This window comes from Typopeltis vanoorti, chromosome 11 (genome assembly GCF_054136105.1).
Source record: "Typopeltis vanoorti isolate ZY-2024b chromosome 11, IOZ_Tvanoo_1.0, whole genome shotgun sequence".
In the NCBI taxonomy this organism is placed as follows: domain Eukaryota; kingdom Metazoa; phylum Arthropoda; class Arachnida; order Uropygi; family Thelyphonidae; genus Typopeltis; species Typopeltis vanoorti.
In genome coordinates, this window is record NC_143559.1 from 64,876,983 (window position 1) to 64,904,884 (window position 27,902).

Below are 27,902 nucleotides of genomic sequence, written 5' to 3' on the forward strand. Positions count from 1 at the left end.
GGACCACGAGATGGCGGCACATTTGAGCCGTCTCTCTTCACTGTGCACCGCTTAATTAGTGATAGCTTTGAGCCATCTATCTCTGATTGGTACCAGTGGAGATTGAACTGCCCACTCAATCTCCAAAAACTTGGAACTGCCCACTCAATCGCCAAAAACTTGGAGATTGAGTGGGCAGTTCAATCCCCGTATACGAGAATAAAAAGGCGTTAGCTGATTTTTTTTTTTTTTTTTTTTTTTCTCATTTAGCTCTGCTATCAGATACTGGAGCACTAGTTAAGTCACACACTCGCGGATGCCTAACAATAGAACTTTAGCCTGCCTGGACTGTAGCTTCAGTTCAAACTTAACTGTAGTTTATAGTCGATTTGGTAGTGATACAATGTTTCTTTGTGGGGATTTTTATTTTGCTTTCAATGTTCTCACCCCTGAAGAAGTCGGCTTTCTGACGAAACATGTTGTGTGTTAAAAAAAAATTAATTGTTTGTCAAATTCTCGGAATTCAGTCAGTAAAAAATATGAACATATATATAATCTGTAAGTGTGGAATAATGTTTACTTTTTTGAAACTTCATCACAGAGAATGCAGTATTAAGTCAGTATTCATGATATCCTTTAAATGGAAAGATCCGGGTTCGAATCCTGTCTAGGCTGCAAAGAATCTAAGTTTATATATATATATATATATATATATATATATATATATATATATATACACACACACACACACACGTAGGGACGTCCAGAAAGTAAGTTCCGTTTTTAAATATTTTCACTGCAGCCTGCGATCGCAATGGTGCGCATGCGTGCTGAGTTTGTTGATTCGTTAGCAGGGCGTTAGTGCCATTTTCGGACATTCTCGCAGTGCGTACGTTTCTTGGCGTGTGTGTGTGTGTTTATAATGTCTAACAAAATTGAATCGCCCGCCGTATGTAAAATTAGGTCAGTTATTCGTTTCTTGAATGCGAGGAATATTAAAGCAGCTGAAATTCATCCGCAAATTATTGAGGTTTATGGAGAACACGCAATGAGTGATTCAATGGTACGAAGATGGGTAAGACTTTTTAATGAAGGAAGGACAGGTGTGCCCAATGATGAACGAAGCGGGCGACCATCTTTAGTGACTGACGATTTGGACTAACGCCAGCCCCACACACACGGCTGGAGCAACACAACAACTTCTCGCCACCTTCGGCTGGGAACAATTCCATTCCCTCATATAGTCCTGACCTCGCACCAAGCGACTTTCACCTGTTCAAACATCTGAAATCTTTCCTTGGTGGCCAGCGGTTTCAAGACGACGACGACGAAGTCAAAGAAGTAGTCAATATGTGGTTTGCGTCACAGGCGGCAACCTTCTACGAAAGGTATACAACTCTTGTGTCCCGTTATGATATATATATATATATATATATATATATATATATATATATATATATATATATATATATATATATTAAACACATAAGGATTCTTTGCAGCCTAGACTGGCCACAGTCATATATGGCCATTTCGATATAATTCTAAACAACCACAATCAACCGAGTCGCATAATGTAGACTAGAGAGCCTAATAGTAGGCGAGTTCACGATATTACAAAACACCATTTGTAGTTTGAATCTTCTCTACAAATATCAAAAAACTATACAGAAACATATAATTTTAACTTCCAAAGCTAATATTGATATTCATTTATTTAAAAATCAATTATAAAGGTGGCCCATAAATCACGAAAAAATTTAAACATTTAATAATTTTTTTTATTTAATGATTTTTAGTATTTCTTGTTATAATGAAATACAAAACTGTAGATTTTTATTAGTGATGAAAAACCACTTATTTTAAACCTCTTCGTGACTTATGGGTCAACCTGTATGACATAATGACTCATTAACGATTTATTTGAAATAACCGACACTAACGCCACACTTAAATTAGCGAGCCACAATGCAAACAAACATACTACTCCCTGCAACACACCTGTAAAAAGCTCTATTACTGTATTCTTTCTTTTTCCCAAAGATCACGTTAACATTTCCATGGTTTAACCTTTTTAATGAAACCTACTAAAAACACCTGTCCAATCGCCATTCATGTTCCTCCCACTAATTACAAATAACGTGTATATTTTACCAAATCACGAACTGATATCATAGCAAATATATCAGGAACAGTTAATTTTGCGCGCATTCTATTTCCTTTTTTTTTTTTTTTTTTTTTCTGCTTAGTCTCTACTCCCCTCAAAAAAGAGCAAGTACCGTATGTGAATTGCGTATTTTAAAATCGCGGAATGAAAATTTCGAACAGATTTCTAATTGAAATCTCGTGTATAATGGTGCCAAAAGAGAGATTTTTATTATATATTTTAAAGTAAAAATAAATAGAACAATGGTAATTATTTTGTTTATTTAATGTTTTAATTCATAACACATACGTTTATTTTGTAAAATATGAATAATTTCATGAACATATAATTTCATACAAAAAAAAAAAAAAAAAGGATTTAAGCAAGCGTAAGTACTTCTGTTTGTAATATTAGGTCTAGAGGAGGTAAAGGGGAGAAAATCAAATTTCTAGATATACGACGCACACCGCACACGGATTCGGATATCGCATAAGTTAGGAATTTATTATTTGCTTAGCGTTATTATAGCGGCCGTGAGTTCCAGGTTTGTTTGTTTTCATGTTGATCTGCATATTTTACAAGATGAAAATTCCACAGATTTCCTGCCTCCGAAACTTATGTTATGAAAGGAGTTCTATAAGATTGACACAAAAGAAATTTTTCAATACATGGCGCGTCGAGTGAGTACAAGGGGGAGGTCACACCTGGGAAGTTGTGTAAGAATGTAGTTAGTACGGGTGTGCAGACAGATTTTTTTGCTTCGGGAGTGGTGAATGAGTGGAATGAATTGCCAGAGACAGTTGTGAGTGCCCTGACAGTGAATGAGTTTAACGAGAGGCATAGTAAGGATGAATCTTCTAACCACATGGAGCTTAAAGCTAACAGAATTACAGGTTCGGAAAATGCAGCAGATTCTTAAATTCCTTAATTAAAGCTGATCTTGAATACGATTCAAAAACAGGTACATAGAAGATGAATAAGTATGACAATTATGCCGGAAACTTATGTGAGGTATCACACAGACTTATAAATGAAAGAAACGTATTTCTTTTACTTAATTTGAGCGAAACGTTTATCACCATTTATTTTTCTCCCCTTACGATAGCACCGACACACGAAGAGCAAATAAATGGATTTAAATTTTGCAGAGCTGAATTACCATGACACACGCTTTCTGAATGAGCTGACCTAGTTTCTGTCATCTTTTATGTACTTCGCAGTTATTTTAACCTTTGTTCATTTGCCAAGTTAATTAGCCTTGAACTGTATTAACCCGACATAAAACATATCTGAAAAGATGATCATTCATTTAATAACAGCAAAAGAGCATTCCTGGTTGGAACACAATTTGTTATAATAATAAAATAGAGAAGTGTACAGACCACATTTTCGGAGTAAGACAACCAAAATATTAATGAAAAGGGAGGGGAGGGAAGCACTGGGATGTACTTATCTTTAACTCCGTGATATAATATTACGTTATCTTTATGGTAGTAATGAAATCAAGGAAACTAATCTTTTATGTGCATGACGTATTGCTATACGTAAATATGTACTCGTTGAAGGATTATGTATATACATCAAAAATTTTTTTATGAATAATTATAAAAATTATGCTTTAGCATCAATTTGGAAGATCAAGGAATAACTGATTCCAGAAGATTTTTATATAAGATTATAATTGAATAACATTTCACTTCTCTGGTTATTAATTGTAGTTATTAACTGCATATGCAACCATGCAGTTAATAACTGTGTGCAAATCACATTATTGGTTTATTGCATTTTAGCACTATATCCATTATAAAATAACGAAGTTAATATTGTAAATGAATAATGATAATAATAATAAACTGTAATTAAATTTTGGATTTTTTTGTTTGCATATCACTTATATATTTTCATATAAAAAACATTGCAAACGAATGTTTTTGCTCTGTTAAAAGAAATCTACGCTTCTTTTTTGAGAAACAGACACTTTTATCTTCGAGATAATCAAACTATGTCTCACTGAAATGGCTAATATTGAAATTCAATGCGAAAACTAAAATCTCGTGAAATCTCACGAAACCAAACCTAATTTTACTTGCGCACTCTATCAATGGAAAACATGACGAATACACAAATATATATATATATATATATATATATTTCCTTCCGTTTCTTTTCACTTTCTGTTTTTGTTTTTCACAACATTATTAATTGAGGAGTTGCAAATTTTTGGATCTTTCTAAGTTGCGTTCTGAGAAGTCGCAAATATAAACCTGCACTGGCAGCTAATTCGATTGAGTAGTTTTTGTATTTTACTTCTCTTCATGATTTCAGATTTATAATGTGATCACATCCATTACCAACAATGAAGATCTATACTGATTTCTGTTTATTATTAAGTTTAACAACTTTCATCGTATGGTGGCGCCCATGTGCACATCAAACGTCATTTTGATAATATATTTCCTTCCGTTTCTTTTCATTTTCTGTTTTTGTTTTTCACAGCATTATAATTAGTTTGAAACCGATTTTTTTTTTTTTAATTCAACCTACAAAATAGAGAATAAATAGCTAGTTCCTGAGCCATGGAATAGAATATACAGATTAAAAAGGAGCGTAGTAAAGAGTGTGCGATAAAAAAAATAAATAAATAAAACAATAATAAAAAAATAATAATAATAAGCTGTAAAGCAGTTGAGAAGTGTTACTCTGAAATTAGCCAAAACATTAACTAAGTATCGAACTTTAGATAATATTTTATTTTAATTTATTCCAAAACTTCCTACAAGAGTCCTTTAAAAAGCCATTACACGATATATAATTAAAGAATACATTCCAGCTGTATAGCAGCATTACTGCATAATGGCAACAATTGCAAAGTCTTTCGGCCAATGTAACATTTTAAATCCATGAATTTGTAACTTCATGATAATCATCTAATAATATTTACATTTTAAGTTTTATGATGAGCGCAATATTACCACCGTTCTTTATTTATTATTCGTTATATATATATATTTTTTTTTTAAAAAAATTTCAATTTTATGACAGAAAATATATCACAAAACATCAATACAGTGCAAAGGAAGAACAGACTTCAGACTATCATTTCATAGCAGCTTAAAGTTATTACTAGATGGAGGGAGAAAAAGAAGAGCTAATTAAAAGAAATAGTAATTAATATCTGGAAAATTCCTCAATTTACTACTGGTCATGTGCAGACTATAAGAAAATTTTATGCGTTATCTTTTTAACTTTTCTTTCGCAAACACAAAACCAACAAGAATCGTGTATTTGCCTCTGCAATGACTCAAAAGAGAAATTCAATGTTTTATTTTTGTTGTTCTCTTTCTTACTGCTGCGTTTTATATGCTGTCTTTGCGCATATGTGATGTTTCAGGTGTGATATTTTCCACCTTCGATCTCTTTTACATTTTCAACTTTCACTTCCAAAGAAAACGTCAGCTGGGTGTCCTAACAGCTATAAATAACAATAAAAAAAAAAAAATGAATAGCCTCCTTCCAGTGGGTAATTCTCACTTTCTAACTGCATGATGGTCAGTTGTCTGGATACATGTGTTGTGAGCTCACAGCACGTATACCCAGTAAAACTACTTGGCCCAATGTCAAGAGCTAAACGCTAAAGAATAGTCTCACTATCCTACGATTTGGTTTCTTGAAGAGACCGCTTCTTTGTATTTAAATATATTAACACTGTTACAAGTCATTTGGACAACTCTCGCGTTATTTATTGTCTTGCAGTCTAACTTCAGTGCCTTGCCAAATGAAACCCTCTTATTTTTTTTTTTCACGTACTCTTATAGCAAAAAAAAAAAAAAAAAAAGATGCATCATTTTGTTCCGGCAAATTGCTTCAGGCCAGGAAACAAGAAGATAAAAGAAAATTTTAAATGATCCTTTACTTGCTTATTCTCCTGAGAATCCTTGGTTCATCTTTCACTACTACTGAAATGTTCTGAACTATCGGTGGGATGATGTGTTTTGTTTGTAAACGCCTTACCGATTCTTTTTTTCTATCCCACACTTTCTCCAAATTTCTTCTGTTTCAAGCATGTTCATTCTTTAGCTTGGTCTTTTATAGTTTTATTTATTTATTATTTATGTTTGTATTATTTCTTATCTTTTGTAGGCTCTACGTCCTTTCCGGAATCCTTTAAATTATTTCCTTTCATTTAACTAATTTCAGTTCTTTCTAACGCCATGGAGAAAGCCACTAATAACAGTTCAACTTGTACACTATCTTGAAGTTTCTCAACTAATACACGATTGCCAATTTAGATTCCATCATCGATCAACAGGGATCCTCTTGCTCGGAAAAAGTTTGGGGAATCTCAAGTGGTAGCGCTTGATATCGCTAAGGCATTTGACCGGGATTGACACAAAGACATATTAAGTAAGTTTCCAACATATAGTTTGTCTTCTGCAATTGGACTGTCAGCCTTCACTTTGAATCATCACATTTTGCCACTAATGCTGGTCCTCCACAAGGCTCTGTTCTTTCATCTACTCTCTTCTTTTTATATATCAATGACCTTCTCCAGAAGATTGCAAATACAGTCCACTTTTGCTGACGAATCCAGTGCATTTCTCTTTCTCATCTGACAAGTCTTGCATTATACACAAATCATCAAAAGTTACAGAATATCAAATTTTATACTCTTAAATTTATCTTCAAAAGATTATTAAATGGAGTTATAATAACACTGTTAGCTTCAATGCTGGTAAAACTGAATTCTGTTTTATTTCTCCAAAAAAAGAACCTTTTCCCTCTAGTTTTACTTTCACAACATCCAAAACTCCAGACAAGATGTGGTTTCTCTTCTTGGAATTACTCTAACTTAGAATTTCTCTCTCATGACATGAACGTATTACAAATATCGTTACCTCAGCATCCAAAAAATTAAGTTTTTTTTTCTCTCTCTCTCTCGCTCGAGGCGTTACTTTATATGTGAACAGCTGTTAATTCTACAAATCACGACTCTGTCCAACTATTGAATACTGCTCTCACATTTGGGATGATGCCTCTAAGAGCTGCCTAAAATATTTGACGCAGTAGTGATGAGAGCAATTAATGATCCATCTCTTAGCAATTCACATTGTACTTTCTTTCGCAGAGACGTTTGGTTTGTTAATTCTTTACCCACCCATTAAGAATTATACACATACTAGCCACTGAATTAGAAATCTTTATGTAGATATATGTAAACGTCACTTACGCAGCGTATGTCACGTGTTCTAGGCAACTATTTAAGAATTCTGATGGTCAGTAATCGTCAACAGCATTGATCACAATGCGAAAAACAAAGAATCTTTTGGAGTTCGATATGGGCCTTATTGTAAGCGCCCATCTGTCTGGAGCCACGATTTTGAAAACAGTAGAGCTGACTGGTTTCTCAAAAGGTAAGATATCCCGAGTGTTTAATCAGTGGGGATATAACCCAAAGTGCTTGTTTAAGAGGCGTAACTGTGGTCCTAAAACAATCTGTCAGGAAAAAGATCGCTGTTGTCTGAGAAGGCTTGTACGGACAAACGGAACTTCCTGGGTGCAGCAAGTGACCGGACCGAAGCATTTAATGAAGGCTGTTTCCGATCCATATCTCGCCGAAGTACCCGCAGGGGATTGAAGAGGATCGGTATTTGCAATCGACGGAAACCACTGAAATTTCTACGAAATTTCTAATTCAGCGTCCAGTATTGTGTATAAACCACTTTGCCGAAAATAAAATTACAATTTAGCATTATTTTTCTGAGTTTTTTAATATTTAATTTTTGTTTCAAGGTTAGTATGGTGGATAATAGTACATATTTAATTTTTTTAAAAAAGTTGTATCCTTCAGGATACAACTTTTTTTTAAAAAAATTGAATTCCAGAGATCCTGCATAGAGTAGTGATACATATCAATGCATGATCATGTATAATATAAAATATATGAAAAAAAAAATGGATAACAACTTCCTCCCCAGGTTGTACTTATTATACAAATAAGATTACTTCAGTCTTTCCCTCCCCCCCTCTCTATTTACAAAGATCAGAAGGCTAATTAGACATATCAACGAACTTTTCTAAATATCGCCTAGTAGCTACTATTTCTAAACAAGGAGACATTTTTAACCAGACTCATTTTCAAATGAAAACAAAAAGAAAGGGAAAGATTTTAAATAGAATAACGTGTTCTTAAAAGCGCATTACAAAATAAACTGGTTGATGATTTATACAAATGTCTAGAAGTGAACAGTGTAATACAACTGAAATAAATGCAGTAAAGCAGTAATAACGGAGAAACAAATCACTCTAATTAATTTTGCAGATTCATGATACCATTCAGTTATTTAATAAACTACAACTTCTATTAGACCACAAATCTAGAGCGTAAATATGAGTAGTTGAACTAACAGTCACTTTCAAAACAAACTTGTTTCAATAAATAAATAAATAAATAACTTGAACACTTTACATTCAGAACTCTTTAAGAAGATTTAAAGCTTAGTATTTCATGTGTAGTATTTCTTGAAGAACGAGATCACTAAGTAAAACAAAAAAAAACAAAATTTTACTGAACAAACATCCTGAAATTGGCAGAAACGACGATGTTTTTTTGTTTTTATTTTTAGCAGTCAAAGTGCCTACAAGAACCGGCTCTATTTCAAGCACAACTTGATTTTGACGATACCGACTTTCATCCTGTTATTGTTATTAATCAGTATTTTATCTGTAGTCCGGAAAAAATATATTATTAGAAACGGTTCCAGTTAAAGACGATGCTATCCACACGTAGTAGAAAAACAGCGTGAAACACAACTATAAAGTTATTATAGTTCTTGAAAAAAAAAGTATGTAACTGCAAGCAAAATATGTTATCGTCTATCACGAACTTTCCAGAACTGAGTACACTGTTATTAGTCGACTAGAAATACAGTTCATCATTGTGGTTCTGCGATTTGAAATAAGCAACTTCATTTTTAGTTCTTTACTAAGTACAAAGAAGGCCTTATATGGAGGTCGTCTTTCTCTCTCCGTCTGTGACCCAATATCTGGGTTTCAACTACTTAATGGACTTTGATGATTTTCGCATAGGGAGGGAACACTTACTACTTTTTTTTTTTTTTTTTTTTTTTTTTTTTTTTAATATAATAACATCAGGTTTTAACTACGGCCATGCCAACGTACAATTTCTTTGGCGATGAAATATCACTGCTTAAATCATTAAATGATATTGGTGTAGAAGACACTTATTGAAAATCATTACGTACATAAGGTTTGTTGTGTATAAAGAAAACAAAGAAAAAAAAAGCATACACAAGTATCCAAATGTAATTTATAAGTTTTTTCTTATGCTGTGACACAAAAAATGCTATGAAAGTTTTCGAAAGATTAAAGGCGTCCAGGTTTATTAATTTAAATAAGAACTGGGAAATATTTTGAAGTGATTTATAAAGATTCATAAAAAGGAGAGAGGATACTTCCCTTCTCCCTTCCACTTATTAGGCCTACTGGGCTGTTACAGAGCTAACTTAGCTCTTCTAAGTCGCACCCGTCCCGAGGATAAAGTGACTTGTCCTATACCTGTAGTTCGGGGCTGTGGCTATGTTCACAGGGCCGGTTTGCCTTCCCCGTGAACTGGGGAGAAAAACCCTGCTGCCACACCCAAGGCTGGCTAACTTGGCTATGTCTGAGAAAGATCCTTAAGCTCCTCACGTCAGTGACGGGAATCGAACCCGGGACACTCCTTTCCCAGGTATATTGTTGCGAAGCGCATAGCCACTAGACTAATCGCGCGGACAGAGCGAATACTTAAAAGCATTAATATTTCAAAGTCCTAAAGTCCCCCCCCCCCTTATTTTTTTAACGTGAATCCCACCGAAGAAAGGCTGCAGACCCATATATTAGTACCAGAAGTGAGCAAGCAATCGAGAAAAACTCTGTTCCAGAGATTAAACATGGAACTTTTTTCAAACCACTAGAGGCCTTTAATGAGAGGGTGGTGGTTTCATACAGGGAGACGAAAATCATCTTCCACACATAAAAGTACTTCTTTGAAGATCACAAAATTCCTTTGCACTTGAGTGATGATCGAAAATGACTGCAGTTCAACTGTTCCATCGATTATCGCATAAAAGGCTGGGAGAGGCAGTTGCTCACACTGTCTCATATGCTTCTCCAGAATATCCCACTTGTGTTCGATAGAATTCAAGGGACTATGCTAGGTAGAACATGGATTCGAACTTATTATTCAAGTCATTTTAAAAAGGTTTTAAAATGACTTGATCCTCTATGTCAGTTTAGATGACTGTAATCTCCTGATGTGAGACTGTCATGAGAAGCTTGAAAAATCATTCTGTGTTCCGAATTATCTGATCTTTAGTCCGCCAACGGTATTAAATGTAGTATAGGAAATATATAAGTGTAATATATTTCCGCCTGCACTTTTCGCAGGCGGAAATGGCATGAAAAAAAAAATAAATAAATAATAATAATAATAATAATAATAATGTTACTTATCAGAGGACTGCTTGCACACTATCAAGAGGCTATGCAGTGCCCTCTCTAATATCATGCCAGACCAGTCTCCAGCTTTAGCTGTAGAGTCAGCAAATGCAAGATCGAAACTCTCTATCTAACCCTACATCATGTGAACTAGCAGGAATTTACAACACTAGAAAATCAGTGATTGTGGCATTAGTTTAGGTAGCATTTCCTGAATAATAGGCATTCAATTATAAAATATGCAGTTCTCGACATACTGTTTTTGGTGAAACGAACACTGACGATAACGCTGCCAAAGTTCGACTATTTGCAAAAGTAATTCCGAATAGGATGCTGATGGTACCTGTCATTCATATTTTCTTTCAGCCAAACAATTATTTTTGTTGTTTTCCCCTGTCGTTTTCAGATATGGAACACACCTCAGACATTGACATATCCATCTAAAGCAGGGGTCGGGAACCTTTTTGAACCAAAGGGCCATTCCACCAAAAAAATTAATTAAAACAAACTTTTGGGAGCCGCAACTTCAAACTTAGGTAAATTTGTTTTTAATTCAGTACTTCCAGATATCAAATACCACTTTTATGTTTCCATATAAATTTTTTATATGTTCAATAAATAAAACAACATTATTAAGTTTTTAATCACAAAACATGTTTAAGTAAGTATAATATTGCAAAAAAGTCAGAATTTGTATTGCAAAAAGAATTAGTCCGAACAAAAATACAATATGATTGTTTTAATTTAAAATTCACTAATGAGACTTTTGATTTTGCATCTTTTCAGCCAATTTTCGTAAATCTGGATTGTATATCGTGCACCTTAATAGTAATTCGGCTTTCAAACTTTCATCAGTCAATTTGTTCCTATACTTATTTTTAATGTAATTCATTGAAGAGAAAAAGTGTTCGTAATTGTACGTTGAACCGAAAAGAGTCAAAACCCAAAAAGCAAGTCGTCTGGCATTTGAATAATTAGTAGGGAAAGAATTCCAACATTTAAATATAATTTCCTGTGGTGTTTCTTCCATAGTTTCCTCATTTTCTTCAATTTGTGCTGCCATTTCCTGAAGTTTTTGTACCCAGATACTTTTATTCTGAATTTCCAGAAGCTCCATTTGTAGTTCTTCAATTGTTATTCCGGGAAAAGCTTCAATATCTATTAATTTTAAATTGCAATTTAACGGATGTAATATAAATTTCATCATTTCCTGATGTTTTTAAAAATCCTGAAATCTGCTTGTAAATGAATCTAAAATTACTGTAATCATTTCAGCGAATATTTTGCAATCAACTTTTTCTTGATTTAAATTCAATCTGTAATTTTTTAGATTTTCAAAAATATATAAATTTTCTTCAGTAACATCTTCGAAAAACATTCTTGGTTTCTGTTCAAAGGTAAGGACTTCCTTTAGTAATTGTAAGGCTGTGTTTCCCTTCTCTTGCAACTTCAAATTTAGTTTATTAAAATGTTCTGTCATATCAAGCAAAAAACAAAAATTTTGTATTCATTCGGGATTACTGAGAAGTTCCACATGATTTACGTTATAATTTTTAGTGGTTAAGAAAACAATTACTTCTTTTAAGCACTGAAAAAAAAAACGTTTTAATGCTTTTTCTCTTGATAAACATCTTACAGATGTAAATGTCACTAAATCTTTATGTTTGCTACCTAGTTCCTCTAAAAATGTGTCAAAAAGTATGTGATTCAACGCCTGAAATCGGACCATTGGCAAAACAACATCCATCACTCTTTTTAGTTGTGGCAATAATCCCAAAGAATTTGCAACTAAAGCTTCTTGATGCAAAATGCAATGAAATGAAATAACTCCATGTGGAATATGAGTGGAGAATAATTTAATAACAAACCCCTTATTTTTCGCAATCATAGAAGGCGCGCCATCGGTCGCAATGCATACTATATTATTAATATTTTTATTTTTATTCTGTAAACTTGTTAGAAGGTTTACTGAAATATCTTGATCTGTAGCGTATCCTTTAAGTGTTACAGATCAAGAAATTCTTCTCGAATACCGGAAGATGTGATATATTTAACCATCACGCAGCACTGTGCCATATCGGAAATATCATTTGATTCATCTACTGCAATAGATATAAAATCTGCAGAATTAATATCCATAATTTGCATATTTGAAACTTCTGCAGAAATTATTACAATCCGTTCCTTGATAGTTCTAGCCGAAAGAGGTAAATCTTTAATGTTTTTACGTATCTCGTCCTTATTTTTCATATCCTTAAATAGAATTTCAGACATTTACACATGCAATTTTTTTAGAAATTCGCCATCGGTAAAAGGTTTTCCCGCTTTTGCTATTTCAACGGATAACAAAAAACTTGCTTCAGTAGTATTCGACGAGGATTTCGTCCAAGTTGACAAATTTCTTTGCTGAAGCAATGTTTTTTTTTTTTTTTTTTTGTAATTCTTCAATAGATTTTTTTTCTATTATCACCCTCAGGATATTTTTACTGAAGTCTAAATATATTCCTCGAAAATGTCGTTCGACATTACTTGATTTGCTATTTTGAAGTCGTAGATGGCAAATTAAACATTGCGGATTTCCATTTCCTTCTATAAATGCAAATTTCTCTATCCACATTTTATTGAATCCTCTGTTTTCTTCGATTATTTTTCTTTTTCTTGAACTCATATTAGTAGGGTTATTATCGCAAATTTACCTGCAAATAAAAACACAAATTCAACATAATTTGATCAATTAGTTCAAATTTTCGCCGTGGCGCTAGTTACCTTAGGCAGGGTTAACATTTAGCGGTATTTCAAATGTAACGTAGTTGTCAGTTGTTCATGTCATAAAATTTCATGAGTAATACATGTCACATGCATGGTATCTAGCGCCACAAGCCGTATCAAAAACCAATATTTAGTCGTTTGTATTAATTATGTATCTTTTAATTCAATATAAAAGAGTCGCACTTTGTTCAGCCAAGAGTAGCCGGTTCCCGACCCCTGATCTAAAGGCACTTCTTGCCTTTTGGGAGCTTCAGTCAGATGAAACTAGAAATCAGCTAATATCATGCCCTTCTCCAATACTTTCTGTTGTATATTCACCGACTGCACTGCGCAAGAGTTTTACACCCAGAATGATGTGTGATATAATATACATATTTTGAAATTCACCTCCACCAAAGGGTTATTATTTGAGACATCCGCTAAGTTTAATTCTGGAGGCAACCCAGAATTCCCACAATCACTGGATAGAAACCTTCAGTCTTAAACAGTTTATGATATCGAAAGAAGGAAAACAGGCATCAATTAACCTAGTTAATTCTATTAATAAAAATAATCTGATGCTGAAAAGACGTATTAAACATAATAATGTTAAACATATTAAAAGGGATAAATGCATGAAAGCTTGACGAGGCAAGCATTTTTGCATCCTTTAGGCTTCAAGGGGAAACAGCAAAAATTTCGAAGTTAAATTCTGTCCCTAGTCCATCCTTCCTTGGAATTTCACAGCCTGTTTGATATTCTACTTCCCCCATGTTACAAAATACTAGCAGTTCCTGTATGTGCACAGCACTGCATTTCCTGCAACGATTCAACAGAGCAGTTCAAAAATAAAATTTGCAATGCAATGCATGTCTGTCCATCACCGTTACGTATTATTATTTTTAATAACAGTCCTACATGAGAAAGGAAAGAAACCTGTGGTGTAGTATTAAACGGACTAATATCAGATAAGCTGGGAATCTTTCACTAGAAAACAAACGATCTTTTTCCATGTCACCTCTGGTACCACTAAGTAAGGTGGTATTCTCACATCGGGGTGATGAAAATCATCACATACCCAAAGGAATATAAAACAATTATATCGAATAAACGAATGGTGCCCACTAAATATTATTAGCATTTTCTTATTTATTTTTTTAAAGTTTATTTTGTAACATAACTCACACATTTATCGCTAGTTTATTGTAAAGCAACTTTTCGAATTATTGTAAGAGTCCTCTCTTCTTGTCGAAATAAATAAATAAATAAAAATTAAAACCTTGATCCTCAACATTTCACTCCTCGAAAAGAAGTGGCCTCTGCAAAATTTTATATTTTAAATCGTTGCATTCTCTAAACTGAAGCCTGTTTTCACTTTTAGATAAAATCCTGTCAACATAGTAGCTCGGCCGTTAAATAGAAGGTACTGATTAAAAAAAAAAAAAAAAAAAAAAAATATATATATATATATATATATATAGCGCATTCCTCAAGTGGAACACACATATTCGTCATGCTTAGCAGACTTTCAAAAGCCACACGATATCGTATGCACAGTGATAAAGAATGCATCACTGGTCTCCTATAAAAGCTTTAGCGTATTAATATTCAAAAGAATTCCTATGAGCAACGCTGAGTCATTTGCACATTATCGAAAGTTGTCATAACTTTAGAAATATCAAGGCTATTTCAGAGAGAGAGAGAGGGGGGGGGGTTAAATACAGTAATATAGCGTGAACATCTTAATGTTTCGAAAAATTGAAATTTGCTGACTGACACGAAAGAAAGATTATGTCAAATAATCTTTCGTCAAAGAAAAAAACAAATTTTTTCTATGACGCTATAGGTTCACTTATCATTAGCAGCTTAATGCGAGATTAAGGTCCTGAAGGCAAAAATTAGTCACTAACGATTTACCAATGTAATCAAAACTTGGCAAACTTTTTTTCTTTTAATTCATTTTCCTATTTACTGTATTTCTTTTTGTAGCAGTTTCTTTCATGTTTACCTTAATATCCGAACACTGTTATATACATTTCTTCTAGCTTATCAGCGCTCAAATCATTCATGGTATTAGAGTACGTTTAAATTGATTATATTTCGTTTTGAGGTTATTAAAAAAAAGTGCTATATGATATTTTAAATGGGATCGGTTACACGTTTTTGAATTTCGAAATACTGATTCCCCTACTCATTTCGTTATATTGCAACAAAAGATCTAAGCATGTGTGTAAAGAGAATCTACGAGGTTGAAGTGCTTCAATATTTAGCAAAATGGGCTAGAAACTCTAAAAAAAGCTGGTTAATAGAACTAAATCATTGCGATCCTTTAAGATATGTCTTTTAAGTAGTGAACAAAGCGACTCGAGTCACTGTGGATAAATGGCTATATTTATTTACTTTTATTTATTTTTTTAAATATCACTCCCACGCACGAGAGTTTGCAGAGTCTATAGCAAATTGATGTCTTGCGTGGGAAGTCATTTCAGCTATTTTAGAAATAGCGTGATCACCTTTTAGAAACAAATTTGTTGATACCAAAGGTCAGTTTGAGAAATGGTGAAATGTGGAAGTGTAATTGACAAAACAAAACAGATATCCATATTTTGAAACCCGAGTAAATAAAACCAAACGTTTTTTGGTAAACTCATGAGCCGAGCCAGGCCTTAGTATGCATCACAGTGATGGCGCTAAAAATGTTTTAGGTGAAGTAATAGATCTGCAAAATGTTCTAATGAAATTTCCAAATTCATCTATTGTTTACTAAATAAATTTAGCTTTTGTAGTATGCAATCGTTTACATTAACAATCATTTTATCTGATCTATTATTATTACGGTGTGTGTGTGTGTACAGTATATGTGAGATGTCTCTGTTCTCTCATTACTGAGGAAGGTATCTCCCCCACCCCGCTAATGGGGAGACACTTGGGTCTACTTTTCTCATGGTGATACATTCCGTCTTGGGAAAGTGTATATTTAGTATGTATGAGTGTGGATGAATGAATGATGGACATCACAAGCATCAATGTCAAAGACGGAACCGAAGTCCTTTGGCTGGAGAGCGAATACGCTAACTACTCTATATACATATATAGAGTAGTTAGGGGATAGTTAGAGTAGTAACTTAGTTTGATTGTATATATTTTTTGCAATTCTTGATATTAATTACAACGAGAATTAATTGAATGCGCTTCGTTGTGCAAGCAAGCATTAATTAAAGCCTCAGTTGCTTCGGACATAATTCTAAACAACCCAAACCAGTCTATGTACATCAATAATATTCTTTATTAAATAAACCCTATATATAGTTCTGCAATAATGCGTTCATTTTTCTCCCTACATTGCACTGTAAATGAACAAACGAGTTCTCTGGAATATCGCTTTCTTAAATTATGTATATACCATTCTCCAGTGGAGAAAACGTAACCTAGTTTAATTTCTTACAAAAAAGAAAGAATTCAATCAATCCTTTTAATACAACTCAACAACACAGAATTCACTTCTTGAAATTATTAATAATAAAAACTTCAAATCCCTTGTGGCATGTTCATATCACGAATAAGATGTTTCTTCAACCAGAAAACTTCCTCTTCCGCTCTAGACCTTACTTTTCATCTGATTAACCTGTTCAGCCTTTAAGAATCTCAAGTCACTTCTACTTCTCTACTGTGGATAAGCCCACCCTCCCCAGTCCTCCGACAGCATATTCAGAGGAATTATAACCTGCAAGGATTAAATAATAATAATAACCGTCTATAGATTTTGAACTTTTATGTATCCGATATCACATGAATCCTCCGTCCCACTCTCTTTAGAACAACCTACCTTCATACGTATAAATCTTACTAATGAATCCTAAAAAATATATAAAATTTAGAAATATTGAAATCTAATGTTAATTTTCTCTCCAACCTCCCACTCGTTAATACAGGTCGAAGAACCTTTCCTTTTTGAGATCATCCCAAAACATAAGAAAAAACAACACTACCATCGCTTCTAACTTTTTCCATTTCTTTCAATTCGAATGTTTACAACGCGTACTAAAGATAAGACATCTTCAGCAAGCGTCGACAACACGTTACTTTTATGGGTTGTAAATGCAGGTGCCGCAATCGATGATGTGAATTCATATTGCTTAATATTAATAATAAGATTCTTAATAACATGCGTGAAGTAGTTTTGCGCAGGCGACCTTCAGTTGATTACCTGTTGAAACTAGGCTAGCATGCCTTTCAGCTGGATGCTGAAAATAAATAGCGGAAAAGCATTGCCTAATGACTTTCTTAGAAAGCTGTTATTCGGATATGGTAGCAACAGTGAGCAGATCAAGTGCCTACTGATATTTGATGAAATGAGATATTAATACTCAACGGGAGGCTTTAACAGATGCGATATGTTTAAGTGACTAAGGATATTGATCCCTTGATCTGCTGAATTTCTTGAGAAATTGAGCAGTTAACTATCCGATGAGGAAAAAAAAAATAATAATAATAAATTTTCCACCTTTCTTCTGACCGTGTTTACCTTGTGTAGGTTCTAAACCGGCATAATTCCATCCCCCTCCCCCCCTTTGAACTCTATGTATTATATACACGTATTATATATAAATATATATGACAGCGCGTCGCCGTTGTTTTCATTTATTGTTTTTCTTTTATGTTTGGAAATTATACAAATATTGCTATACTGATATAGATGGTTCATATATCAATAGAGTAGCTTAATACTTTGCTGTCTGAACAGAGTATATTCATAAAGTTAGTATAGGAATATTGTCCAAAAAAAAAAAAAAAAAAGTTCCTAACTTATTTCACTCAATTTCTGTTTTCGGTGTTTGCTAACGAAGTTGAAAAAACGACTTTAACTTCCTAATGAACACAGTAAATAGGTATTGCAACGTGTTGGTAGTAAAGAAGGAAAGGGCGAGCTTATTTTCTGGAATGAGGGAGAGACAGAGCAAGAAATTATATTTGAAACTTAAGATTTAGTTCGTGTGAGTTTCATTACCAACCTGGGTTGGTCGAGTGGCACGCTTCTCGAGTCCGTTCTTCAACCAGGGCCGCAATGTTCGAGTTCCACAACGAGAGGATATTTGTAAATATCTTTCAGTAGATGTTTTCTTTGTGAGGTCTGAAGTGACTTGAAATAGTTTCATGTTTATCATCTATTGTCTAACAGTTGAGGTTCATTTACAGCCTTTCATGGGTGAGATTCACACACACATCCCAAGCCTATACTGGATATATGTAAGCCATTATATATATATATATATATGTAACTACGACATTTTTCATGTTAATTATGTACTGCAATTTTTTCCTGTTTCTCAGCTTTTTTTTAATGCTGTTTCATATAGTAGTGTGTTATACCATTAAAACCTTACAATAATTCACGGTTTCAGTCATTAAATTCTCTTTATACAAATGTATCAAAACAACCGAGTCAATGTGTCAATGATTCCTCAACACACACACACACACACACACACACACACACACACACACACACACACACACACACACATATATATATAATATGAATAATATAAGCAATGTATAAATATAAACACACCTTGGGGATAGTAATGAAATGAAGCCTTCTATCTCCAGTTATAGCTAGTATCTAAATGGAAGCATTTAAAGAAAACGCGTTTAGAAGCATATTCACTCAAGAAGTCCCAAGTATGGAAAAGATTTATTGATAACGTCTTCCTTTCTTAAATTATCTCAGCAGCAATACACCCAACATAAAATTTACTGCACAACTAAAGACAGATGGTACACTTCCTTTCCTAGACATAAACTTGGCTGGATCGACTGAGAACCTAAATATCTCTATATTTATTATTAACAATGTGGATAAGTTAAACAAAGGACGGCTATCCTAATATACATGCCTACAAAACATACACGCATCATCCCAGTCAACAATCTCAAAGCATCGAATAATGAAGAAATCAGATGATAGCTTCTTCTTTTCTGTTATGGCTTAATTATCTAGAATCCTGAGAGGGGGAGAGAGAGAGAGCGAGAGAGAGAAATCAAAACATCATTCATTTCCTTGTCAATTTCAATCATCCCTACTTTGATCCGTTAAGCCTAAACATGCCAGTAAAATACCTTTGAGTTTTACAACCTATAGCATGACCACATATTATACCAAGAACAAACGGAAAACACTATCGAACAACGCATCAAAGAATATATTAAACATTTGAAGTCTGTGGTTTCACAGATTTGAAACCACACAGCTTTTCCAACATGCGTATTATCATCGATCCCACGAAAAATGAAATTCCGAAATTCTACACGTCTGTTAATTGTTGAACAGAAAGAAAAATCTGAAAGTCTACAGAGATTATCTGGAATCCTAGGCATTTAAATATAATGCTTTCTGATTGTTGCAAAGCGATGAGCCATCTCCTTTTCAATCAAGAGTGTGCGCCTGTGTACAATATGCACATGCGTACATATTGAATTGATGGAATCGGAATTCTACAGTAAGGACAAAACTGGTGAGGTTTGTTTCAAAATATATTAGTGTATTCTGGTGTTGTTTCCTTCTAGCTTTAAACAGAAACCTTTTTATTGTCTGCACGCTTTTCCAGCGTACAGACAATAAAAACCTGTCCTCCCCCCCCCCCCCACACACACTTATTTTCAAAACAGTGCAGAGTTTAATTAGTTACTGCGTTTGTAGCTACAATAACCAAACTACACAGGAAAGACAACAAATGAGCGTTTATATTTTAAAAGCAAACGAAATTTCATTTGTTTCAGAGGACATAACAGGAATAAAAACAAGGACAAAGTTCTCTATTTTTTTTAAAACTTCAGTAATAACAGACTTCGATAAATATTATGAAAACGAATAGTATTATAAACAATAAAGACAAACTGCGCATGCCACACGTCGGTAACCTTTAGAAATAAAATCGTTATAAACATTTGTTGTACCTATTTTGAAATCTTAACCTGACAAGTCACGATAACACGGTGTTACGTTAGACAAAAATATATAAACAGCAAACTGTACTAGGTTTAAGCAATCTGCTGGTTGAAATCAACTCTTAATAATACAGTATATACTATACATACACTGAGTGATCAGTATATTAGCTACACGTTCATAATCGCTTTCACTTCGTGTAATCCACAACTTGAGGTTTTCTAAGTGTTAGTCGCTAATATGAACATTCCTGTTAGGCCAGACTCGACTCCAATTCCACAATGTTCATTTAGCAGACAACCTCAATGAGGTCTTTTGCTGTTATTCCACTCTGTATAATACTGTACTCCTAAAATTACCAATATTTATTCCATTAACCTTTATGCCTCTGTCCTTTCTTCTAGTTCGTCATTATTAATCCCCCCCCCCCAAGAAAAAAGTGTTATAACAGCCATAGCGTGAGTATGATTTTCTAAAGATTCACGGACCTTAATTTTCCTAAGGAAGTAGAATTTTTGCTAAATTATTTTCTTCTTCTCTCCTCAACTTAATGGTCCGTGACAACCATTAGACAATAATAACAGAACAATGTGTTTTCCCGTTGCCTTCTGCATTCAATGGGTATCTTTTTGTCTTTAGATATGTGTTCACAGGGCCAGTTTGCGGGATGAAAAATCCAAGTTCCCAAGCAAAAAAAAAAAAAACTCTGAGATGAGACCAGTTAAATTACCTTCGGTTGAAAGCTCCGATAAAATTCTTAGCGTTCTAGATGGGATTCGAACCAGGTCTTTCCAATCAAAGGACTACGTATACCGACTGAGATACAGAGGCTCTATTTATGATACTATTATATATTATGTTTTGTATAGTTACCTATAGATATGTTAATTTAACATAAAGCCATTGTAGTACTGTTCTAGTAATTGGTATCGAAGTGTTTCTTCACCGCTTAATCTGTTTTTTTTTTTTTTCATAAAAAAGCAATTTCATAAACGGGATACATTTTTACTTTTTGCTGTTTGTTTTATATAAAAATTTCTAACTTCAATATGTCTAATCCTATCCAACGCTTTTCGCAGTAATATTTTACATAAAATACAGAAATGCATCCAATGTTAATTGTTAATTCATTTCCGATTCCCCACCCCCATTAATTTCCCTAAGCAAGCAAGCAAACAATTTTTCGGTTCCAACTTGAAAGTGAAACACAAACTGCGTCTTCGTGTATCTCACATTTCCTGTATCGTCATTCTGTGGCGTATAGCGTTTCACAATAATTTACTTGTATGATTAAATACTGTTTTACATTTGCAGTACCTAGTAATGTTAATTTTTAAAGATGAATATGGTTCGCAGATTAATTCATAGGCTTGTATTATACCTATACTGTATATGATATATACTGTATAGATGTATAGGTATCCAGAACAGGGCTGGAGTTAAGTTGGCACCCAAATGAAGATTTTAGCCGTCTTTTTTTTTTCATTTAAATATACCAATTTAAGTTATTGACATAATATTTGCTATAATTAATTATTGCAATGTGATTTAGAATCATTTTATAAACATGATAATTTATCAATTACTTAGAATAACTTTTTTTTTTTTTTTACTAGAATAGCTACCCATATTTTTCAATAGTCCTAACACAGCCTGTCCTTCCTTTTAGCTTTTCAAGGAATAGCTAACTTATTTTAAGAGTTTCCAAAGTTAATGTAATTTCTGTGGTTTCTTTCATCTTGAAATTCTTAAATACACTCTAGGAACAATTTTTCTTTTTCTTAATACTCGGTTAAGTTTCTTCCAATTTATTATCTGTGCATCCATCGAAAATTTAGTATACCCAACCTTGCTTTTAATCATTTCTTTTATTTATTTATTTATTCACTCTAAACAAAGGTTACACAAGGAAGAAATTAAAAATGAAGTGGAGAAAAGAAGTTTCCATCCTATTAAAAACTATTGATCAGCATAAATTATTTAGATCGGAGAAGCGTACACAACAGTTCAAAGAATATGAAGTATAGAAATTACGAAGTTAAGAATAAGAAATTAATTAATAATTAAGATGAGAAAATCATTCCATTTGAAATTCTTATACTAACAAATAAGTAGTTGAGAGTGAGAAAGAAATCCACAGCCATCAACATTCTTACAACTTACAGTAGTGAACAAATTAATCCTTACAAGCCAAATTTTCGTCAAGTTTTTGGTTTCAGTTCACTATTTTGGTTGAGTGTCGCATGTTTTAACTGTCTCTACAATGTTTATTAATACTGTTGTGTTTTTAATAGTGTAAACAAGTTTTATAGTGTTTTATTCATTCTGTCTAGCTATAAAATGGATACATCTCTAAGAAAGCGTTCAAAAGTATGTACTCTTTCTCAGCAATGTGTCATGACTCAAAAACAAATTGCCAATGAGTGTGGTAGTTTCGACACTTTTAATGCGATTTTAAAGAAGTTTAGGGAAAGAGGTGCCTTTTCTCCTGACAAAAAAAAAAAAAAAAGGGAAACTACTTACCCAAATTCGTTCTAGTTAAGAAAAGCAAGATTATCCGCTGTAAACTTAAATAGGCAGCAGCATGACAGTCCGTCGGAGATTGCTGGAAGCAGGAAGGAATGCCCCACACACCAAAAAAAGAAACGACTGTTGACGAAGGCTATGCAGAAAAAGAGGCTCCAATGGGCAAAATTGTACAAAGATTGGACTGTTGAGTAGTAGAAAAGATCATATTCACAGATGAGAGCCATTTCTTCGTCTAAAGAATATCCTATGTTTGCAAATCAGCAGCTGAGAAGACTTCTGCCAACCTTTAACAAGCTCCTAAACACCCAGCTAAAAAGATGTTTGGGGGTTATTTTATACATGACGATCCAAGATCACTTGTGCCTGTTGACGCCAATACATAAAAATATTGGTCCCGCAGATACAGAAAGACAAAGAACTCATTTTCCAACAGGATCTTTCTCCATGGTACACTTCAAAAAAAAAACTGCAAGAGTTCCTCAAAAATCACAACATCCAATTGCTTCAGTGGTCAGGTAACTCCCTGACATTAACCCAATAGAAAATTTGTGGGCCATAGTGAAAAAGAGATTTGGAAAATTAAATTATGATACAAAGGATAACTTAATACATTTCATTGTGAAAGTTTGGTTTCGAGATGCTGAAATAAGAGAAATGTGTTCTACGTTGGTAGAGTACATGCCTAAGCGAATTAATGAACTTATTAGGAACAGAGGAGCACATATAAATTATTAGGTAAAGTTGGAGTTTAATTTATGTATTTATTGTCTTATAAAATTAAAATTTTTATTTAAAATGTGAGTGTTCGGATTAATTTGTTCGCTGCTGTACAATAAACTTAGGATCACTGGTGAGAAAGAGATCTAAACCCAGCTGGAATTAAGAAAAAATGATGACAACCGTTACGAAAATCTGATTTGAAAGTCGAGTTTTGTGGCAGAAGAGAAGTCAAATTCAAAATGATTAGTTTGGTTTCCAGAACGTAAACTCCTGAAGAAAACTCGAATATATTATATTTTCATTGAAGGTAACTACTGCTTGGACTTTTCATGATTGTTTAGGAATTGGACGGACTATGAAATATATTTAAACCAGCTTGATGGAAATTAGAAAACTAAGGTACACCTCTGAATTGATGATTCGGAAAATCTTGCTGTTCATTCCGACCGATAAGCTAGAAAAGTAAAACTTCAAAGAAAAAAGTTTCAACCTTTCAAACGGTTAATGTTTTCCATTTTAAAGTACACAAATAAAGAACAGCTGAAGAGTAATTTTGTATTTTAAACAGTACAATTAATATATAACTTTCGATGTTTTTTTTTATTATTTTAATTATTCATACACGTTTTCCGATATTCTTTTCCGAAGTGTGGAAAACTATCGATTCTCATGGATATTGTTTTTTCATAGTTTGAAATATGTCTTAGATGAGGCAAAAAACGTTTTAAATGGGGATGGATAAATCATACGTACAGGAATAAGGGGAAACATATGATTTCGGATAATACTGTAGAATATAAGTGGTGTCACTTCGTACGGCACTTGAAAAAAACAAAATTTAGGAATTGGACGGACTATGAAATATATTTAAACCAGCTTGATGGAAATTAGAAAACTAAGGTACACCTCTGAATTGATGATTCGGAAAATCTTGCTGTTCATTCCGACCGATAAGCTAGAAAAGTAAAACTTCAAAGAAAAAAGTTTCAACCTTTCAAACGGTTAATGTTTTCCATTTTAAAGTACACAAATAAAGAACAGCTGAAGAGTAATTTTGTATTTTAAACAGTACAATTAATATATAACTTTCGATGTTTTTTTTTATTATTTTAATTATTCATACACGTTTTCCGATATTCTTTTCCGAAGTGTGGAAAACTATCGATTCTCATGGATATTGTTTTTTCATAGTTTGAAATATGTCTTAGATGAGGCAAAAAACGTTTTAAATGGGGATGGATAAATCATACGTACAGGAATAAGGGGAAACATATGATTTCGGATAATACTGTAGAATATAAGTGGTGTCACTTCGTACGGCACTTGAAAAAAACAAAATTTAAACGAAAGCTCAAGCTGCTATACATTGTGATATTCTAATTTCATCAAAATTTGTCCAGACAAACAGAATCTGTTTTTTGCATATGGAGAGGGAATAAAATATAATAAACAAAAAAAAACTAAGAGATTTTACACGTTCTGCATAAGCACCTCTTAGGTCCACTTAATGGAGACGTCGGCGAAGGCCAACGACTCTATTAAGACGGAACGAATTCACCCCCCCCCCCACGCACACACCCAACCATAGTAAAATGCTTGAACATGTAGAAAGAATGAAAGACAGGAGTGTAAGAAAAGTACTTAACGGACGACAAGAAGGATGGAGAGGTCATGAAAAAGATGGGAATTAAAGGATGGAGAACGAAGGCAAAAGAAAGAAAGCTTCGACTGTGAAGGAAAATAAGGTTCTGCAAGGCCCATAGTGTCACGGAGTAAGGTGAATGCTCCCACTTAGCAAGAAGAATTTTTTAAAAATAAATAATAATAAACATTTTCATTTATAAACGGCTTTGTTTAATTCCACGTTTATTTTCTTTCTCAATTTATGGCGGGACACGATTTGCGGGGAATTTTCAGGAAAGTAAGTAAGCTATTTATAAACAGTGTTCTTAGAAAATCACGCTTTTTGAATATTCTTATTGCATTACCATTTTTATAATAACAAATTAATATTTTACTGAAGAATTGACATTTTGAAATTTTGTACGCACGTCATATATAAGGGCATTAGTAACCCGATATTGGTATTGTTGAATCTGTCATATCCAGCGTATTATGTAGTGTAAATAAGCAGATAATATCATCATCATCAAATTCCTGCCATGTACCTACCCTCAAGGGGTGTATAGGATATGATAGTACTACATGAAAAATTTACATCATTACTAACTTTCTGTCTACAATTTTTCTCCAAATCAGTCTGTTACTTGTCAAGACTCCAACATTATCAGATCTTATATTTCTATCGTCTAAGGCACTTTGTACCGTATCAATCCACTTATATCTTGGTCTTCCTCTGGGTCGTTTTGCTGCCAACCTGGCAGAGAACACTTGTTTTGCTAATCTTTCCTCGCCCATTCTGTTTAAGTGACCATACCACCTGAGATTAGCTCTGCTAACACATTCCTGGATGTTGATAATGTAAAGTTCTTTCCTAATATCCTCATTTTTAACATGATGTTGCCATTGATGCCATCTTTTCACGCCTATAATCTTTCTCAGGACTCTCATATTGCATTACCATTTTTATAATAACAAATTAATATTTTACTGAAGAATTGACATTTTGAAATTTTGTACGCACGTCATATATAAGGGCATTAGTAACCCGATATTGGTATTGTTGAATCTGTCTCGTCTTTGGTCAAGTGTTTAACTTCTGATCCAGCTCTCAGATCCATAAGTTAAAACTGGTTTGAACACTGTCTTGTATACAGCTAATTTAGTTTTCCGACTAATTTCTGTCTTATTCCGTATGAATTTATTCAATTGATTTCCTACCACACCAGCTTTGTTGATTCTGTTGTCTATTTCTATATTTAATTCACCATCTTCACTAAAAATCGCTCCTAAGTAACTGAAATGTTTTACTTGTTCCACAGGTTCTCCATTCACAACACAGTTGACATTTTCAATGATTCTGCCTATTTTCATTGTCTTTGTCTTTGTCCTTGCAGACAACTTCACCACATGCCTCTCTAGCTGAATCAATCGGGGTTTTCTTCAAGGCTTGCCACGGAATCTCCAAGGTTTGGTTCCTGTTGTCAAACTCTTTCATTTTTTCTTCAATAATCTTTGTGTATTTTAGTCTACAGTTCACATCTGAGAGATGCTCAACTTTTCGCTTTAAAACTTTCTTACATGTTATTCTTTTCAATATGAAATTCAATTTTATCCTGCTCAAGACTAAATAGTGATCACTTCCAATTTTAAATCCTCTGTACACTCTGGTGTCCTGCACCAGGGAGAAAACATCACTATCAACAATAACATAGTCAATGAGACGTTTCTTATTCCTTGCCTCTTCTCTCCATGTGAATTTGTGCACATTTTTATGTTGGAACATGGTGTTAGTAATAACCAATCCATGTCCTGAGCAGAAATACAACAGATATTTGCCCATTATTATTAGCTTTGCTCTTTTGTCCAAATTTTCCCAAAATATTTTTATATGTCTGACAATCATTTCCTACTCTGCCATTTAGATCCCCAACAAGGACCAACTTTTCCTTTTTCATCGTGTCAGTTGCTTTCTCTAAAGCTTCAAAAAATTCCTCCACTTCTACCTTAGTTGAACCTTCTGTGGGGCCATAGGCACAAATAAGTCTCATTGTCAAGTTCTCCATTCTCATATTTGCCCACATTACTCTACTCGAGACTGCTTGCCATTCAAGAAGATTAGCCTCGTATTTTGTGTTGAATACTATTGCTACTCCTTTTCCTTGATTGTCATTGCCTGAATATAACATTTTGTATTTATTGCTCAGAAAGATATCACCAGTTTTTGTTTCAGTCACCCCTATTATGTCGATCTGGTACTTATCTAATTCCTCAGCTAGCTCCATTTCTTTGCCATTCAGGCTTCTTATGTTGATAGTACCGATCTTTAACTCTGGTGATGTTAAGTTAGGGTGCGCTTTCAGATTTGTTCCAGCAGATAATATAATATAAGAAATGTGTTTTAGAGCATTTTTAAAAGCTCTAGAGTACATAATTTGATTTGAATGGAAATATGAATTGGATTCCATTTATCCAATACAGGGATTATTTTTTCACCACCCACACGGTAAGTTAAATGACGTCGTATTTTTACTGGGATAGGGGTTTTCGAAAAAATTGTGAGCAACATTTTGTTTATATAAAAAAAAAGGGGGGAAGCAGCTTGAAAAAGTGCTGATATACTAACGGACCCAATTATTAACTGAACGCAATTTCAAATTATAGTGGTGAGAATAACAATACTTAAACAATAATATAGGCATAATAAAATACACT

At 33.6% G+C, this 27,902-nt stretch overlaps 1 protein-coding gene across 8 annotated transcripts in view; it reads right to left on the reverse strand.

The window, feature by feature from the left end:
* The window catches only part of smg (sterile alpha motif domain containing protein 4 smaug), a 392,969-nt gene that overhangs the window by 336,532 nt on the left and 28,535 nt on the right, over positions 1-27,902 (reverse strand). The window contains exon 1 of one of the 8 annotated variants that reach the window (XM_090400244.1): positions 18,942-19,008. The exons of the other annotated variants lie outside the window; for them this stretch is intronic. The gene's annotated coding sequence lies outside the window, so the exon portion shown is untranslated. Of the gene's footprint in view, positions 1-18,941; positions 19,009-27,902 lie in introns of those variants that run through there. 8 annotated transcript variants of the gene reach the window in all.